The sequence below is a fragment of the Colobus angolensis genome, unplaced genomic scaffold, assembly GCF_000951035.1.
Source record: "Colobus angolensis palliatus isolate OR3802 unplaced genomic scaffold, Cang.pa_1.0 Scaffold104, whole genome shotgun sequence".
Lineage (NCBI taxonomy): Eukaryota > Metazoa > Chordata > Mammalia > Primates > Cercopithecidae > Colobus > Colobus angolensis.
Genome location: NW_012111364.1, coordinates 3,916,372 through 3,923,850, shown reverse-complemented (window position 1 = coordinate 3,923,850; position 7,479 = coordinate 3,916,372). Strand labels below are relative to the sequence as shown.

At 35.9% G+C, this 7,479-nt stretch overlaps 1 pseudogene across 1 annotated transcript in view; it reads right to left on the bottom strand.

Moving 5' to 3' along the window:
• Positions 1 to 5,637: 5,637 nt before the first annotated feature.
• The window catches only part of LOC105512834, a 68,789-nt pseudogene continuing 66,947 nt past the window's right edge, over positions 5,638 to 7,479 (bottom strand). Inside the window, exon 3 of the transcript XR_001001920.1 lies at positions 5,638 to 7,479. This exon is cut by the window's right edge and continues 1 nt beyond it. The product of XR_001001920.1 is annotated as a cTAGE family member 8-like (transcript).

Here is a 7,479-nt window from a genome sequence, read left to right as displayed (position 1 = left end):
ACCAGTCAAAATTCCATGAACATGTTGATTGCTTTAATATATTAATATACTGATGGATAATATGCTGATATCTATTAATATATTTTACTCATGTCATCCTATTAACTAAAACTATTGGTGAGCAAAATTTGAGCACCAAGAGAGTAGAAATGTACTTTTGCATGATATTAAAATATGACGGTAAAAACAAACAAACAATGAAAATGACATTAAATTATATTTGACCAGAACTCACAAAGGCAGTTAGGAAATCCAAGTGTCTAGAGATGATGGCTGTGTAAGAACCTAGATAATCTTCACACAGAAAAGGCAAAGATTTCTACAATGTGGCTGAGTTTACTGATGGTGCTGGTAACAATGCTGGCCATCTGAGAACTGCCAAGGAAGGCTCTTGCCTCTTTAAGTGTTATTGAAAAGGGAAGGTTTTATTAAGTCATTACCTCCACAGAGTACCTTCCAATTGTCATGAGAGCTTTGTGTAACACATGAGAAAATAGGCTTCACTTGCACCAGCATGATTTCCATAGAGGCATGAAGAACCCGACCACTGTTATTCTTCTAGGGGCAGAACTGAACCTCTGTCTCATTCTGTCTCTGAGGAAGCCACAGTGATAAAGAGATTGAGATTAAAGCAAGAACAGAAAATGTCTTTGTAACTGAAAGGATACATATGTTATCTAAAGTAATATCCTGGGACCACGTGGCAATCACAACTATCACAATATGTGAATTTGTTAGAGTTTCATGAATATTTATGCTATTCCTTCCCCAGACATTCAGAAAATACTTGGGAGATGCAATGATCCATGCCTAAGTTTGTTTGGCAGTAAAATAAAACCTCGACGTGAATTCCTGCAGTCTTTCTTTTAGTGTAGTCTGTTTTCCCAAATACCCAGAAGCGGGTGGGAGAACAAACTTGAATTCCAAGGTTTTAATTATTATATCATTTTAGATAGAAACTCAGAACCTCTATTTTTGATAGATGTTGGAGATTTGCTTTAAATAATCTCTGGAGCTCATTGACCTGTCTAGAAGAAGAATGGATAAGGCATAAGGATTGAGCAAAATTTGCTTTTGAAAATTTTACTTTTTTCTTTGACAATGTCTGATCCTGCCGTTTGGGAAGGATAAAGCTCTGTAAAAGCACAGGGCCAGCTCCTGTTTTCTGAACCCTTTCTATGGATGGGGATGAATCTATGCATTCCACTTATCAGAGTAGGTTTACCCTCATGGATTACATTTGATGTCCCACATCTGAGTGGTTGACATATTGTGCCAATATAGCTGGCCTAAGTGTCCCTGTATTAGCACTGGCTTGTTTAATAAGTTATCAGCTGGTGGAAGGACCTAGGAGACTGTATATATAAGCTGAGAGAGAGGCATCAGTGATATAGGGATCTGTGCCAACTGTACATTCAGCCTACTTTTGTCTTTCGCATTTTCTCTTGCCCTAAAACATATTGCATTCATTATAGGATAGATGTTTGCTGTGACCATTCGGTTTATGACTTGGTAGGTCTAATAGCACTTCAGCTCAAGCTGGACAACTCTGGATTTATACTTACTTGACATACCTTTCTCACTAAGCTTAATAATTTCCAGGTTTCATTTAATGACATTCACTTTAACATTTAGATGACATGGTAGGGTGATTAATTGGCTTAATTTCAATATTGTTGTGTCTCAGGGACTAGGGAGGCCAGAAGAGGAAGAGAGAGAGGGAAATGACCCATCGGTGGAGCAGTCAGTACACACACAACATTTATCAATTAAGTTTGCTGTCTTATGTGGACGTGCTCATGCTGCCCTAAAACGATTACAATAGTAACATCAAAGATCACTGATCACAGACCATCATAACAGACATAATAATAATAAACCAGTTTAAAACACTGTACAAATCATTAAAATTTGACCTAGGACACAAAATGAGAGCATGCTGTTGGAAAAATGGTGCAGATAGACTTGCTTGAGGCAGGTTAGCCACAAAATTTTAACACAATGGAAATGCAGTATCTATGAAGCACAATAAATTGCAGAACGATAAAATGAGTTATGTCTGTATATAGAAAGAGAACTAATTTGATTGTGTTTATCTTAAATTCTGTGACCTTAATGGACTCACTTCTTAATTTTAGGAGGTTTCTAAAATAGATTTGTTTGGATTTCTATGTAGACAGTCATGTCTGTTGTAAATAGGGACTATTCTATTTTTTCCATCCTGATCTGTATGTCCTTTAATTATTTTCTTGTCTTATTGCACCGTGTATAACTTCCAGCACTGTTTTGCATAAGGGTGATAAAAGCAGATATAGTTCCTTTATTCTTGATTTAGAGAGAAACCATTCAGTTTTTCACCACTAAATATGATGTTAGTATAGCTATGTCCTACATAACACTTTGGTCACTGATGGACGGCATATATGAGAGTGGTCCCACAAGACTATAATGGAAGTGAAAAAATCATATTGCCAACTGATGTCTTAGCCATGATAATGTTGTAGCACAATGCATTACTTACATGTTTGTGGGATTGCTGCTGTAAACAATCCTACTGTACTCCCAGTGTGGTATAAAAGCAAACAACTATGCATTTTACTATACATTTACTACATTTTACTAAAATTTTTGTCATTATTTTATTTTATTTTATTTTATTTTATTTTGGAATGGAGTCTTGCTCTGTTGCCCAGGCTGGAGTGCAGTGGTGCAATCTCAGCTCACTGCAACCTCTGCCTCCTGGGTTCAAGTGATTCTTGTGTCTCAGCCTCACAAGTAGCTGAGATTACAGGTGTGCAGCACCATGCTTGGCCAATTTTTTATGTTTTTGGCAGAGATGGGGTTTCACCATTTTGGTCAGGCTTTTCTTGAACTCCCGACTACAAATGATCTGCCTACCTCAGCCTCCCAAAGTACTGAGATTGCAGGTATGAGCCACTGTGCCTGGCCTTTGTCATTATTTTAGAGTGTACTCCTTTTACTTATAAAAATGTTAACTCCTAAATAGTCTCAGGCAAGTCCATCAGGAGGTGTTTCAGAAGAAAGCATTGCTATCATAGGAGACAACATCTTCATGCATGCTCTTACCCGTGAAGACCTTTCAGTGGGAAAAGATACGGAGGTAGAAGACTGATACTGATGATCTTGATACTAGGTAGACTTAGGCTGTTGCATGTATTTGTGTCTTAGTTTTTAATAACAAATTTTAAAAGTAAATAATAAAAATAAAAAATTTCACAAGCAGAAAAGTGTTTGTAGAACAAAGATATACAAAAAGATAATCTTTTGTACAGCTTCATAATATTTGTGTTTTAAGTTGTGTTATTACAAAGTAGAATCAAATTATTATTAAAAATTAAAAAGCTTATAAAGTAAAAGTTATAGTAAGCTACAGTTAATTTATTGTTGAAGAAAGAAAAATGCTTTAATGAATTCAGTGTAGCCTAAGTGTACAGTGTTTATAAAGTCTACAGTATCATACAGTAATGTCCTAGGCCTTCATATTCACTCACCACTCACTCACTTACTCACCCAGGCAACTTCCAGTCCTGTAAGCTCCATTTATGGTAAGTGCCCTATACAGGTGTACCATTTACAAAATCTTTTATGTTATATTTTTTTACATGCATTGTATGTATTTAGATATGCTTAGATACATAAATACCATAGTTGGTGAGTGTTACCAAACTGTTACCATAAATGTAACACTTACTGTGTTATGATAGCCTACAGTATTCAGTACAGTCATATGCTGTACAGGTTTGTCACCTAAGAAGGATGAGCTATTCCATATAGCCTAGGTGTATAGTGGCTACTATATATATTATCTAGATCTGTGTAAGTACACTCTAGGACATTCGCACAACGGCAAAATCACTTGACAGAACATTTCTCAGAATGTATCCACATCATTAAACAACACATGACTGTCTAATGTTAGCTTTTTGTAGATGCTTTTTATCAAGTCGATGAAGTTTCCTCTATTCTCGCTTTATAGAGAGCTTTTATCATGATTGGATATCGAAATGTGTTAAATGTTTATTATGCATCAACTGATATAATGTAACTTTCCTTCTTTTGTTTGTTAATGTGGTGGATTATTTTGATTGACTTTGTGACATTTAATCAGGCTTATTTTTCTGGAAACAATCCCCCACTGGACGTGGGTAAATTTTGAAAAATATACACTGTAGAAGTCCATTTGTTAAGTAAGATATATATATCTTTATATATATATATATATGTATATATGTGTGCGTGTGTGTGTGTGTATATATATATATACACACTCTCTCTCTCTCTCCTGGTTTTAGTATCAGTGTAATAATAGCTTCAAAAAAATAAATTGGAAAATGTTCTTTTTCTGTTTTCTGAAAAAGATAGTGTAAAATTGGTGTTAACTTTTTTTAAAACACGTTAGAATTCTCCAGTGAAACCATCTAAACCTAGATATTTCTTTTTTAGTAGTTTTAAAATTATGAATTCTATTTTCTTAATGGTTATAGAGTTATTCACATGATCTATTCCTGCGTGGTGAGTGGAGTTAGTTTGTGTTGCAGCAGGAACACTGCATTTTGTCCATTTTGTCTAAGTTGTCTAATTTATGTGTGTGGAGTGGTTTGAAATATTCCTTGATTGTCCTTTGTAATGTGTGGTGTCTGTAGTGATATCGCCTGTTTCATTATGATATTTAAAATTTGTGTCTTTTCCTTTTAATTTCTGCTTGAGTTTGCTAAATTTCATTAATCTTTTAACAGAGCTATCTCTTTGTTTCATTGATTTAACTATTGTTTTTCTCTTTTAAATGTGTTTTCTGTTCTTATCTTCATTAATCCCCACCCTCTACTTGCTTTCAGTTTATTCTGTTCTTTTTCTAGGTTCCTGAGGTGGAAATCTATCCCTCACTCGAGACTTTTCCTCTTTACTAATGCATGCATTTATTGCTATAAGTTTCCTTCTCAGTACTTTGATATGTCACAGCTTCATGTTTATCCAGTTTAACATATTTTTAAAATTTTTCCTTGAGACCTCTTCTTTGACCAATAGATTATTTAGAAGTGTGTTTTTAAATTTCCAAGTGTTTGGGAATTTTCATATCTTTCTTATGCTGATTTCCAATTGGATTCCCTACAATGATTTCTGGTTTTCACCTGCTCTGGTTGATTACTATCTCTTAAATTTGCTATGGTGAGTTTTAGGGCCTAGGATAGCTCTATCTTGCCATGTGTTTTGTCAGCATTCGAAAAAATACGTGTATTCTGCTGTTGCGTGAAATATTCTGTAAATGCCAAATAGATTCTTTTGGTTAATGGCATTTTGAGTTGTTTTATATTCTTGCTGATTTTTTCCCTCTTTTTAAAAATATGAAATGCTTCACAAAATTTTGTGTAATCTATGTGCAGGAGCCGTGTTAATCTTGTCTACATCATTCTAATTTTAGAAAGTGCTGCCAAAGCCAACACTCCTTGCTGATTTTCTGTCTAGTTCTATCAATTATTGAAAAAGGCATGAGGAAATTTCTAACTATAATTGTGGATTCATCTATATCACCTTTCAGTTCTGGCAGTTTTCTTTTTTAAAAAAATCAAAAAAATTTATTTAATTAAGCATAAAGTTACTTTCACCTTTACCTACAACCACAGTGAATGTAGTTCTTGGCATGAAGACACAGTCTTTAGAATTTAAAGCCTCCCCACCTGCGAGATTACATATATAAAACTTCCACTATTGTTTCCATAGTAGTGGATTAGTTCCCGAGATTAAAAGTTATATGATCTAGAATATACTAAAATGGAAATGATTTACTCATAGATTTGTATTTAAATCATCTTTATTTACAAAATACTATCCTAAGAACTATAATTCCATTAAACTTCAATTTGAGAAAAGTGTAATCACTTAAGTAACAGCGGTTACTTAAACTGAAAATGAGATCAGTCTAAATTACTTTTGAAGAGAGCAAAAATATTGTCGGGTTTCTTGCTGTGGTTCTGGATGTTCAGTAGCAGGCTTCTTTGAAGGCAGAATCAACCTGAAGGGAATTCGCTTCTACCTTCAGAATGTGGGGGTGGGGTAAATCCAGATCTTGGGTGAAGGTAAGGAGGAAAACCCCTCGGTGGATAGATGTTTCTCATCGCAAATGGAGCATGTGGTGGACGTGGGAAATCCTTTGGTGGATAGTAACCGCGAGAAACTCTGAACATGGTTCCTGGAGGAGGTGGGGGGAAAGGAGGTCCTCTTCTCATGAACGGGCCCCTTGTATTCACTGGAAACAATGGACCTCTGATTGGAGCTAGAGGTGGAGGAACAAAGCTGGTACCAGTTGCTTCATTTTCAGCAGCGAGAGATGAATCAGGCACATTTAAATTACCAGGATCATCTTTGGCATCATTTCTACTGGATTCCATTTCAGAAGGCATTAACCCATCCATTTTATCCAAAGAAGGCATATTAAATTAACACTTCTGAGTTCTGCTGGCCCAGACAGTGTATCGGAATTAGAATAAAATCTGTCTTCCCTTTGTGGAGGAGGAGCTGAATCAGGATATGATTGTCCTGGTGGAGCAAACATCATCCTACGGTCCTGTTCCCACGGAGATAACAGGGACCCAGTGTCAGAAGGAGCCCTGTGGGGATCGGTTAACGTATCATAGCTTGGATCTCCTCTTTCGTTGGTAATCTGATGGTCCAGAGGATTCCCTGGGCCTCTTGGGCCTCTTCCTCCTCCCTCAGGAAGCACAGGTGAGAGTGTGAGTGGACCCTCCAACAAAGTTTTAGGAGAGAGAAAAGCTCTCGTTTCAGATGAAGGCCGACCCAATGGTGAGGGACCATATGGGGAATGCTCTTTGCCAAATGCTGTTTTTGAAACATCAGGTGCACAAGGATCTTTTTCTAAAAGTTCAAATTTAAACTCTTTTTCAGTTAATTTTTGTCTGTTGTGAGCATTTTCTTTCCTTAAATCATTGAGGTTTCTTTCAGCAGTCTGAGCTGCCAACCAATTATCATGTCCTTTTTTCTTGTAGGAAACAACCTGCCTTTGATAAAAATTAATAGTTCTCTCCAATTCTTCTTCAAGATCTTTGGCTAGCTTTCTATAGGTCTCCAGTCCTTCAGTGGTGTGGCTGATCTTTTCTTCCACTTTAGAAAGTTTCTCTTCTTCCTCTATCTGGTAATTTTCCTCTACTGTCAATTTCTTGTGGAGTTTCATTTCATTTTCTTGATATAATTCAGTCATTAGTTTAAGTTTTTGTTGAAGCTTCTGATTCTCACTTTCAAAATACATGTTTTCTGACTGCAAAGATGCGTGTTGAGTCGGAAGATTTTTAATATGCTCTGTAAGCTCTTCTTTTGTTTTGTCAACTTCAGATAACTGAATAAAATGTGGTTTCTTTCTCCTTCTGAGGTTTTTAAAGAAACATTTAACTTAGTAGCATGAATCAGTTTCTTCAAAGCTCCTTTTGGAGGATCATCTAAGTAAGC